General features: G+C 41.5%; 1 protein-coding gene across 2 annotated transcripts in view; it reads right to left on the reverse strand.

The window, feature by feature from the left end:
- SRGAP3 (SLIT-ROBO Rho GTPase activating protein 3) overlaps window positions 1–12963 on the reverse strand; it is a 465786-nt gene that overhangs the window by 372440 nt on the left and 80383 nt on the right. The gene's annotated exons all lie outside the window — the stretch shown is intronic.

The raw sequence follows: 12963 nt of genomic DNA on the forward strand, positions 1-12963 counted from the left end.
ATTAGACTCTAGTTTTATTTTTCTGGAGAATCAAAATGAGCAATATTTTGCAAACTTTTAGTAGTCGGATTTACAAATGCAATCAGCTCAGAATCCATGAAATCAACTAGAGGCCTCCCAGTTTCTCACTTTATCAGACAGTTTCATTCTCTTACTTCAGTAGCAGGACCCACCATCTCTTGCTTCAGCAGCAGGCCTTAAGTCTCACCCAACCACAAGAGCCCAGTGCTTTACACTGTTAAGTGCTCCCTCTTTTTGGAGTTTCTTTTTTACGCCCAGAGAAAACAATCAGCTGTGCTACTATATATTGGACTAGCTTAGCTTGTGGCCCTTGGCAGAGGCACTTAGCTGGCTCTTCACCACCTTTACCACCACCTATACCTACATTAACACTCAAATCTGACTTTAATAACAACCTCTGCAAAACAAACTCCATCATTATATTTTGCTACACCCCAGATCTGCAGTAAAGTATAACCTATTTCCCCCCCAGATATACTCCAGATATACTCAAATCTCAATACAGTCACACAAGAAGGATTGATTTGCTATGTTACCCTGCCCCATCATAAGGCATAGAATAGGTTGGATGGAAGTTGGGGGTTGCTGCTCTTCACCTCCAAAATAAAGTCATAAAGGAAAGTCTCTGCTGCTTCTAGAGGCCTTGAACTTGCTTAGCGCAGGCGAGAAATGTCGCTGCAGGAACATCCAGAACTGAGCTACTACGTCTAATCAGCATCACCAACATTGGCTCAGAGAAGCCATGCATCGTCATCTTTTTTGGCACCTTTTAGACTTCCCAGGATGTACACACCCAGGCACTGGCTCTATGGGTGACAAGATAAGGGGTTTGACGGTTAGTGCCCGCCCGTACATGACTGTGTTAAAGATCCAACCCTCACAGGCACCAGCCCATCAGCTAAAACTGGACTCAATTTCTGTGAGAGCTCAAAAGGCGAGTTATATCATCTTCTTGTACCTTCACAAAAGTCAAAAAGTGTTCACAAATATAAAATGAGGGCCCAATCCAAGAGTACAATATTTGCCATGTGCCAAGATGCTACAGACATTAGAAAAGTCTCAGCAGGACATTATAACCATAAGGGCAAGTGGTGGCATGTGTGAGGAGGAGATGACGGGGACTCTCAGAATAAGGATTCAATAGTTCAATGGATGCCTTACTGCGGCATTCACTTATGGTACATATGTCAACGTAAAGTCAAACTCAACACATCTTCAGTTTAATGTCACTTATTTTGCTTGAGTATAAGATGACAGAGTGCCCAGGTGGTCTGTTCAATGTGTCAGTATTCTGTGTTTTATGTTCCAAGTGCCTGTGAGCAATTGGCGGCTGAGACTGTAGAGAAATTAATATGCACATACACAGTTATATACATATAAATGCATACAGCTATACCTATTTGTTTCAGGCTTACTGATGACCTGCTCCTGTTCGGTGGGCATTGAGTACAGGTAAGCCAACCCCAAACACCAGAGAACAAGACACTATCTGTACTAAGGGGATAATAGTTTTAAAAAAATCAAAATGCTTTATTGAGTACACAAAAAATCTGACACATGTTCCAATAAGAGATTTATTTTGAGAATCGCAGTGCGTCCAGTAATACCCTTTTAACCAATAAGAGTTGTTCCAGTGTCTAAAGTAATTGTAACACACAATCTGTGAGGTAGTAAACAATGATCGTCTTGTGTGAATTTCACTCTATTGTGTTAATTTACTGGAACTTCACCTTTGCACTATAGTAATAAATGTGTGAAGTAAGATGCAGGGCCTGGGCTATCTCAGGTAACTATAACTCATGCCCTAAAGTAATTATAACTTGTCTCCTTGCCATGCTCTGCTTACGACTTGCATATAGTATCACTCATGACATGTGCTATGACTTCATTGATAACATTACTGATGACATCTAAACTGACATCATTGATGGCAACTCTGTGTATGGCGAGGACGTGAGTTAAGTTTACTTGTGATAACTTTAACTTATGAATTTCAGTGGTTTTGCTTGTTTAAAATTGTATGTTTTAACTGGCATGTTCACCTAACTTTAACCTTGTATGCATCAGGTTTTATGTTGAATACTGAGATTATTTACTTACTTCTGCACCTATGTGTACAAAATGAAAGTTTAACTTTGTTCTTGTAATTTACATTGTTGTAGAGCTCAGGGAATAACTTGTTATTATAACTTGTAGACTCAATAATTCCCCTTTTAGGGTCGTTTTGGATAGAGTGGTAACCTACCCATTTCCCTTGGAGCACTCACTACACTATATTTCGCTCTAGATTACCCTGACTCTAGTTGTGCGCCTGATTATTTTTTGGTTACCATTTATGCAATAATTCACCTAACTTTAACATCCCTTCAACCTTTGGTTTATTCAGTCAATTTCTAAGGGTTGTTTTAATGTAAAGTAAAATATCATTACAATTCCTAACTATAACGTCACTTTAACCTTTGTTTTTCTCAGTGAATATATACACGCGCACACACACATATATGTAACTATATAATATGGGATCCAATATTGACATCATACACTACACGGCCAAAAGTTGAGTGGTTTGCAAATATGAACACTAAGATTAAAATATGGGACCATTTCCATTTTAACCATTACAAGTTATATATGTCTGTTCATTATTTGCTTTACTTATAATTAATTTTATATGTTTTTTTGGAGTACTTAGCTTGAAAACACTGTTTTCTTGCAGCTATCAATGTGCACGGATTAGAATTAAGGTTTAGATTTTGTTTACCGTTCATGAATATATTGTTGATAAAACAATGGACAGTGGTGAGGTCAAAAGGATTTATGTGATTCTGTGGATGTAGTGTTTACTTACTGCTTTTGTCACATAAGTTGCACATTTCACAAAAAGTTTGTTTATAGCTAAAAATGGATGAAAATAATATTGCCAGGGAATATGTTGCGTATGTTACAATTTTGGTACATATTTTACATAACTCATAATGTGGTCCTCCAAGTCACATAATTTCTTTAGGCTTGAGAATGATGAATGGTTTGGGGGCTTTCTTAATGACGATGAAAGGCAACTAAGCACAGGGCACAATTTCCATATTTGAGGCTTCCCTGTGTTATGGGGTTTGATACCACTGCATTTTGTGCAAAAAAATAAAATAAATCCAAACAGGATTATATAACAGGTAGCCGTGTAATATGGTGCTACAGAGCAATTAAGGGGTTCTGGTTGATGACATCATAAACCACGAGGCCAAAGGCTAAGGGATTTGAAAATGTCAGCAAAACTATGGTGTGGCAACATAAGACTCTATTACACGTTACCCATTATGCATTTTTTTTAATTGCATGTTTTATTGAGAATTTAGCTTGGAAACTGCTATTTTCAAAAATAATGATCATTTCTGAAAAGCAGTCTGTGCTGTTTGTCTGTCAGTAGTAAACATGAATATGAATACTGAACTAGGTAAGCAAATAACGTAGAATCTTAGAGAAAAAGTTGTTTTACTTTTTTAAAACTACTTTTTTCTAACAGGCGGGAGGGATTGCTGAAGCTATTCTCTTTAAGTTGCAGCTAACAAAAGGCAGAATTTGAATTAGAATGTTCTCGTTTTGACCACAACATTGATTAAACAATGAACAACCATTAGGTTCTGCAGAATGGTTTTGGGCTATCATTATTAATGTAGAATTTCAGAAACAAAACATGGTCCGTAAAAAACATATTTTTTCTGTAGAATGGAACACCTTGCAACTGTTTTCTTCAAGGTTTTGCTAACAATGTACACCGACTCAATTCGGAACGTTCAGTTTTTGGTCACCTTTCATGAGAATATTGTTTAATAATGGACACATTCCTGCATATTGATGACAAATATCATTCTCAAGAAATATGAAAACTATTTCATGGGCTCCCGTAAAATATGGGTTTTCATACTATCACATTTTGTGCAATAAAAACAACCACACATACAAAATATATAAAAATATAAAACAAAGGTGAAAAAGCTACATGATTGTAGATAGATAGAGAGATAGATAGGTAGGTAGGTAGGTAGATAGATAGAGAGATAGATAGATAGATAGATAGATAGATAGATAGATAGATAGATGATAGATAGATAGATAGATAGATAGATAGATAGATAGATAGATAGATAACACAGACATGAGATGAACCAAGAACAGAACATGGCACTGTGGGGAAAATCCTACAGAAGATGCTGCCAATATCCTGGGTCGGACTGGGACAGAAAATAAGTCCCAAATAAATGTAGACCGTATTTTAGAATCATATAGCTAAAAAAGGTGGTCCAAATTTAGATATCAGCAGAGCTTTAAGTGCGGCGGGTCCTGCCAAGCCTGAGTACCAGCAGTAATTGAAATAGATGTCTTTTTTTTCATTGCATGGTTTTTCCTCCCATTCTCTTCAGTGTGACTGTGGCCAAGTCCCAAACGCACATAAAAAATGTAAATCTGACTATTTCTAAAATGGCAGAAGGCCACGGTTATTTTCCAACTCTTGGGCAAATTTTCTTTCAGCCTTGTGTTCATTTACTGACCAGTGCCCTGACTTTAACAATGTGTGAGGCACACAATTCTAGATTCACTTGAATTAAGCCACACCCATAATTACATGGTTCACTCCCTCGTGAAGAACTCCTTGCCACGTCTCTTTGGACATACCCGTTTTAGAGTCCCACCAGTTTTTTATCCCGTTAGCTGCGGGTGTTGGCCAACGGCCGTCGAGAGCCCTATCTCGGTAGTGCTGCGCACGTCCGTAGGCCGTCGTGGCCCTGCCCGCTTAATAGAACGCCCTGCTGATCAAGGCACTCTTAACCTTGTAAAGACACATTATGTAGTGTTTTGCAAGGGATGAGATACTGCAGGCATGTGTGCTTGCTGTAGGCAATGTTTGCAGTAATATGAGGGATATCATCACACACACACATCTGTCAGACCTGCTCTTCTGGCACTGCCAGACTGCACGACAGCCCACTCCGACCCTGGCATTAGCTTGGGTATCGTGATGTTTTCAGACAGTGTGATACGTCAGTGGACGTACAGGGGAATATTTGAAGCCGGGCCGGACTGGGAACCCAAAGCAGCCCTGGCAATTTTGTCAGACCAGCCCCCGGGGGCGGGGTGGGGCGGTGTTATGCAAGTATGAAGCACTGCTGCTTTTGTTACTGAGGGCCAATATTATACGACGACTCCCTCAGTAACAAAACTGGCACCCACTGCTGCAAAACCGGCCCAACCTTTCATCCTCTCGATGCCCACTACGGCCAGTCCAACCCTGGCTATACCTTCAGTATCTTGATGTTTTAAGACACGGTGATACGCCACTGGACGTACTGGGGAACTTTTGAAGTTGCCCTACACTTAGATTAACAGTGCATGTTGGCTTGACTTGGGCCAATGTATGGCAGCTGTTAATATCCACATATTTTATCCAACACCAGCAAATACTCAGTGTAGATGATAAATCCATGCCTACAATTATCAAGAACTTACTTTTATTTTTTTTTTTTTTTTTTATCTGAAAAAGACTTTGCGAAAGTGCAGCGACAAAGAGATGCACTGTAGTTATGTTTGTGAGGAGGACATGGCCTCTGGCCACAAGACTGGAGGACATGGCCTCTGGCCAACCACCAAAGTTTGTATGTAGGGCAGCGGAGGTGCCAGGGGAGTGTTGTGGCGCACAAAGAGATGTTTTCAAGCAGAAAACAGGAAGTGCTGTTTCCACCGCATACATCAGAATGGAGGCCCAGTTAGAATATTGTGTCCAATTTTGAAAGCCGCATCTCCAGACAGATTTACATCGGAGACGGTTTAGACGGTTTGCAGTAAAAATGGCGCAGAAAAAAACAACTTCAAAAAGTAATTTAAAAAAAGATATCGCTGTAAAAAACAAGCTTTGCAAAGCCACTAGGTTTTGTCTGTGTGAAAACGATTGGCTTTTTCAATGGTTCTTTACATGACGGCAACAAGCAACAACAAAGTGGGTAACAAGGCAAACAAGATCATGAGAGGGGGTGGGGGATGGGGAGGGGTAGAGCGGCCATGCAAACACATGCACTCTTAAGGCGTGCTAAAATAACAAGCATTTGCAATGCAATCAGTCTCGCCTTTGGGACCTTATATGTATTTAGCTGTGCAGCACATTAGCCTGGATGCTTAAACATCTACTGTTCTTTAACATGGAGGGAAAGTAAGTACCAAACTGTGAAACACGCCAGGTATGGGAACACATGAAGAGAAATTCAGACTATCAGCTGGAAATTGTATTGTCCAAAGCTCTGTTTTTAGTATAAAATCAGCCCCTTCTGTGGTCGTATCACTGAAAACACAAGATTTGAAAAAAATATTATTGTCTACAGGTGCTTATTGAATGCAAGTTTCTATGGCCTGGAATCTAGGGAATGCTAAAGTGATTCTGATATTTTACTGACCCCTGCTGGTGGTTTTCTATCAAGAAAGTTAAAAAGAGGCAGTTGCCAGAAAAATTAAAAAAAGAAAGTTCCTAAGTAGAAAGCAATTCTGGTATTTTACTGTCCTCTTCTGGTTGTTTTCTATCAAGACAGTTAATTAGAGGCAGTTGATCAAGCAGAAAGCAATTCTGGTATTATACTGACCTCTACTGGTCGTTTCCTATCAAGAGAGTTAAAAAGAGGCAGTTGAACAGAAAAAAAAGTCCCTAAGCAAAGGCGGAAGCAGACAAGTCCTAGGGATGATCTCCAGATCCCACAAAGTACATACAACAGATCTTCCAGACAGCGCAAGCACCGTCTAGGCTCGACCTAAAAATGAAAAAAAGTACCTCTACAAGTGGCAGCCTGTGGATGGACAGGAAATTGTGCTTCGTCGAAGCTCAATGGACGACCGATGAAAGGAAGAATCAAAAAGAAAGTGGAAGCAGGATGTGGCCCTAACCAATGAGAAGCAAGGAAATAAGAGTAACGTGGAAGCCAACCAATGGTAAGTAAAAGTAAGTGTGTAAGGTAAGCTCGTTTTAAGCTTTTTTTTCACAATAGCTATCACTGACAGCACATGCGTGCTGTAGGCAAGGCCTAAAAATAGAAGGGGAAAAAGTAGCGAATACAAAAAAGAGGAAATAAGTTGTGCCATACACTGTACTAAATGATACTGTTAAGATGGTAGTGACACAATTAGAGGGTGAGAGGGGCCCAAAAAGAGTACACAGGAGGAATTCCTGTCGACAGGACAGCAGCATATTACCAGAGCAGAGTGGTAACCACTAGGAAAAGGTTAAAAGAGTGACTGCGGTAGCAGGGAAATGCAGCGAGCACTGAATTTGAGGGGCTTGTGGGTGGGGGGCCAGGGAAAGAGGTGTAGTCATGTAGGGGGGTGGGATGTCCCCTCTAAGACCGAAAAAAGAGCAAAAGTGGGTTACGGTGTGGCCCACAGTATGGACAGCAGAGAAGTAAAAGGAGAGTAGACGGAGTGGAGGTGCAAAGTTGTGGGGGCCGGGCATGAACAGTGGGCTCTGGTATGGGTAAGGGGCAAGACCAGAGGGGGGGCAATGCCCCAGGCCAGCCATCCAAAGAGGAGCAGGGGGAAATTACAAGACAATTTCAACTCGACTTTAATATAGTCGACTTTTTCAAAGTTTACCCAATTACATACATTGGTTTAGAGGTGCGCCACCAAGGGACAACAATACCTGCAGCAGGAATCTTACAAAATGGGAAATACAAATCTGAATAGTCTGCATAACTGGTTACGACTGTTATTAAGTTACAATGAAGTACAGTGCCTCCTGCACTGAGGAATCCCTTAAGCAATTCCAGTACCCGAATGGTGCAATGGAACACTCTGCTGCTGGCACTGCACTCTGATAACCAGCAGAACTCACAGCAATGTGCATAATATATCATGAGAAACTTTGCCTGCTGTATTGTAACATTTCTATAGCGCTTCGCACCCTTGATGGGGTCGCAAAGCACTCAAGAGTTTTTTAGGCTTACTAAGCGCATTCAGAGTGCATGGCTGTGAGGGGTGTTAGTAGTAGCATGGTTTAAATGGGTAGTGTTGGGGGAGACGCGTGAAGCTTGGGGACGTTCTAAATTTGGGGCTTCATCATCGCTACATGTATAAGCACATTTTCCCATAGAGCCATAATGGGTAAAATTATTTGATACATTTGGCCCAAAAAAATGCAGATTGTGTGAACCAGCACTGAGTGGTTCGGTAGAACCAAGATCTGTGATCTTCCTTCTTTCAAGCACAGGACATCAATAAGCCCCTTTTACAAGACATTGGCTCTGTTATGTTTCCCAGGAGCCTCTAGGCCTTTGCCTACTAGTTTTAGATCATACTGGAGGAGAGGCATCGATTGCAGGGAAACTCTCAGGACAGAGTGCGATAACCGCAACACGCTACACTGCCTATAAACTGGTTGAAAATATTGGTGGTGTCACACAGGACGTGACTACCGGCAGGAGCGTTGGTATTGCCCCATTCATATACAGCAGCCGTCAAAAGAAATAGTGGGACCATCCATTGAAAGGTAAACCAGTCCTGCTAAGAACTTCCGGTATTGCCCTGTAAAACCTGGCAGCCGTGAATCAGCTATCCAGGGTGCTATCCCTTTAAAACTGAAGCCGCCAGCCTACGGTGTAGAGGCGCCTCCATTAAAAGTAAAGCATCCCCCCTGAGAAATTCGGGAAGTGGTCCATGAAAATATAGCACTCTGCTAGGGAGTACTGGTACTGTCCTATTAAAAATATGGCATGCAACTTAAGTAGTGCTTATGCCATTCCATTAAAAACATAGCAGCCCCACTAAGCAAACTCCATTATGGGACACCAAGGCGCTGGGACACCTAAGACGGAGCAAGGGCTTTACGCAGTGGGACAATATTGGCATATCAACAGTGGGAGACTTATGGGCAGAAGGGACAGTAATCCCATTCCCCCAGCTCCAGCAATATGGCCTAGGCCCTAACGAAACCTATAGATACGTACAAATTAGGCATGCTTTACTGACTGCCATACCTACAGACACAGAGATCCTTAAGCCTCCCCGATGGAGGACCGACTGCTTACAGATTTTATGCAACACAGCGCCACCTCCCTCACATACCGCAAACTGACAAACAACCTACCGGACCCTACAAGTATACTGCGAGAGAAGTGGGTGGGCGACATGGACGAAACAGAGCGGAATGAAGCACTAGCATCCCCAAAAGAAATAGGCATTTCTGCCAATTTCCGTTTGGTACAGCTTAAGATACTGCACCGGATATACTACACCAGAACCACATTACATAAATTTCACCGGGCACAACATCCGTACTGTCTTCGCGGGTGTTGGGAAGAAGGGACCTTTCTACACACCATTTGGGACTGCCCGAGTGTGCTAGAGTACTGGAGGCAGGTAATGCGTACTATCTCCCAAACACTAGAGGTCTCTCTCCTACCTGAACCCCGCAAATGTCTCTTGAATATATGGGAACCAAATGATCTCTCACGCCATGGTCAAATCTGGGGAACGATAGGCATGATGGTAGCTAAAAGAGACATAGCACAGAAGTGGGGAGCGGCTGATGCACCTACACTGACACACTGGTGTAGAAATATGGATGTACTAATGCTAATAGAAAGAGCGGTATATATACGACAAGGGCATGTCCACGCAAGTGGAACAAGATCTGGATGCCATGGAATGTATATAGGGGGGACCTGTGTGACCCGCTACCTGAAGATGACATTACCGACTCCGATGATGAGATAGAAGAGGATGAAAATAGTTTATCCTGATGGATACGAGTAGTAGTGACAACAATTCCACGTGACTCTTGCGGACGACCTACTACGAGGACGTGGTGCGGCCAGTGTGCACATAGCCATACGCAAATGCTAAATACAAATTACAATGTTGTAAATGATGTCAACTGCCTAAGTTAATGTTTGGTTACTGTTATTAATAGCTATTTTGTAAAACATTACATTGCGTACGTTATAAAAAAAAAAGAAAAAAGTAAGACAATAATTTATCCGCAGCATGTATTGACTAAAATAACTAAAACTCCTCCAATGCGCCGCCAGACCCAGGGTTGCCGGCTGACGGGCTGTGTTAATCCAACAATGCAAAGTGACAACTGAATAGCAACGCGGCCGGCCCCTTGGGTTGCAGGCCTAGGGCTGTGTAATGGTAATATTGTGCAATAAAGGTCTTTATAAAAAAATAAAAAAAACATAGCAGCCCTTCAACTGTTCCATTAGAAATCTATATAACAGTTCTACTAAGACGTGCTACCCTATTAAAATGGTACTGTGCTAGTAAAAATGTAACAACCCTTTTAAGGAGTACTGGTAATGTTCCATTAAAAATATAGTTGCCATTTTAAGGTGTACTGGTACCGTTCTATTAAAAACCGAGATGCTCAGCTAAGGAGTACTGGTACTTTGCCATTAAAAATACAGCAGCCCTGCTGAGGAGTAATGGTACTGTGCCATTTAAAATATAGCAGCTGATCAGAAGGGACAGTGTTGTCCTACATAGCCGCTATGCTAGGAAGCACTATGATTCTCTCATAAGAAAGTACAGCAGCCTACTGAGGTTAGGAAACGTTCAATGTGAAACACAACAGCCTTGCTGTGGAGGACAGGTTTATCAGAGATGGTGTCGAGAGCCTCGTATTTCCCCATCCACCATGAGATGCAGAATTTCACCCTCTGCCTCTAACGCCCCAGTTATTCAGACAATGTTCTGGGAATCTCCCCAATGCTTTGTAAACAGGGCCCAGCTTCAAGGATGCAGCAGATGTTCCAGCTCTTCTTTTGAAAATTACCTGCAGGCAACGAAATGCTTAATGAAAAAGTTAAAAGGCGAGGCCATGCTGCTGTGAAGCATAGTAATGCGTGTGTGTGAAGAGGGATGCATGGATATGAGACTAATGTGGCACTGCAAGCCATGAACATCAAAGAAGGCGCTGCTCCGGCAGCGGCATCAAAGAGCAGCTGGTGCTCGGTCCCTGGCCCTCTCCCTTTCTTCATTTACAGACCGCCTCCAGCTGCTGTCCTGACCTCCTCCGGCTTCCACATTCACAATCCAAGACCATCATCGTCAGCCGCGTTTACATACTCTGTGTTCTCCTCTGTCTCTTTGTACTCGATCCCAAAACTACTTATCCCAGAATTGACCAGTGACTATTAATGCTTCTGGATGCTTTTCTCATTGGTCTCACTAGTTGGGCCAACTTTCTATAAGTCCTTTGAAAGCTAGTAAAACTGGCCTTAGAGTCAGTACATGTCCATTTAAATCTTCAGCTTATATCTATATGCCACCAATTTCATCCTGAAAGCTCTTCTACCGTGCCGTGACACATTATACAATAGTTTGTTTGATAAGATTTAACATATACCATAATGATTATCAAATCTTATGGACAGTCCCAGAACCTCTTATTCTCAAGTCTTAGAACCCGCTCCTATCGCCTACTCCTTCAAGTTCTCTTTTCAAATTTAAATTTACAATCGCAGATCCTCTATTTTCACACTGTCTCGCCCTTGCTACAAGCTTTTCTTCTGGGTTCTCCTCTTACTTCTAAATTGATATCCCAGATATTTCTTCTCTTTTCCCAATCTTGAATAATCTCCTTATATTGGTCCTTTTCTTACTCGCTACATAGACAACCCCAGATCTTCCCTTCTGCCACGGTTGCTGCCTTAGGCTCCTTTTACTGCTTCTAATCATCTAAATTGGCAATTCCATCCCACGTTTTCCCTGTTCTTCCCAACTTCTAGAAGCTCATTCTACACGTGTTCATGTTACTTCAAAATCTAAATTGACATCCAAATCTTTTTTCCAATTTTTTTCTGCTGCTGGAAACGTATCCTTAACTCCTTTCCTGACTTTCTTTTAATTTGATAATCCTAAATCTCCCCCTTTCCTATTTTTGTCCCACTGCTACAGGCTCCTCGCACATGTTATAAATTGATAATCTTAGATCTTCGCTTTCCCTATTATTGTGCAGCTCATTCAAGCTCATCCTCCAAGGTATTTTCTCAAATTGACTTCGTTAATGGCATCTCTTCCTTCGCTTTCCACATCCTTTACCAGATTCATGCAGCCTGTCTTTTCTGTTCTGTGCACGATTCTTTTAAATTCAACTAGTTATCCATCTTTTGACACATATGAACCAATTCTCTGTGATCACCTGTAAAACAGTTTGTTTTATATTACTTGCTCACAAGGGAAGAAGAGTTGGTACTGGATACCTTCTGTCGGTTTACGAGGAAAGAGATGAGGGAGCTGTGGAATGGGGTAGTCCTCGAAGACAACTCAGCACCAAGATAAACTCAGAATCATGGAATAAACAGGTACAAATAGAGTTCATAATGAAAGTGTAATAGAGGGATACACACTAGGGCTAAATGTATGATAGTTGCAATATAGCATCAGTAGGACGATAAATGCTTAATTGAAGTACTTAAGAGAAAGCACAAAGTAGAAGGGACTTGGTATTAGAGCACAAAATTAAAGAAAGATGCATGTGGACAGATGAGAGCATTTTACTCCCTATGCGTGAATGAAGAATATGCTGTTCAGCCTCAACTTCATCCCAGGGCGGATAGCCGTACTCTCAAAGATTTCTTTGGGAATACACCAAGCATTGGGAAAGCCAACAGGTATGGTCTTGGCAAACCAGTACAATAGCTGTCATTATTTTTTTAATAACAAGGATATGGCACTAAAATAAAATGAAAATACGCTGCCACCTAAATGTGGCTGGTACAAATGAACACATAACAAGTTCTCAAATTGCAGACTGCTTCATTGTTACAAATTCACGTAAGCACTTTTTAACAGCAACTTTATAAAGGAGATGGGAATAAATCACTATCTAACAGGGCACATAAAGTGCAGCCAACATAAATAGCTGTTGTTTAAAAAATGTGAACCATCTTTGTCAATGAAGAGGAAGGG

This window comes from Lissotriton helveticus, chromosome 9 (assembly GCF_964261635.1).
Source record: "Lissotriton helveticus chromosome 9, aLisHel1.1, whole genome shotgun sequence".
NCBI classification, from domain to species: domain Eukaryota; kingdom Metazoa; phylum Chordata; class Amphibia; order Caudata; family Salamandridae; genus Lissotriton; species Lissotriton helveticus.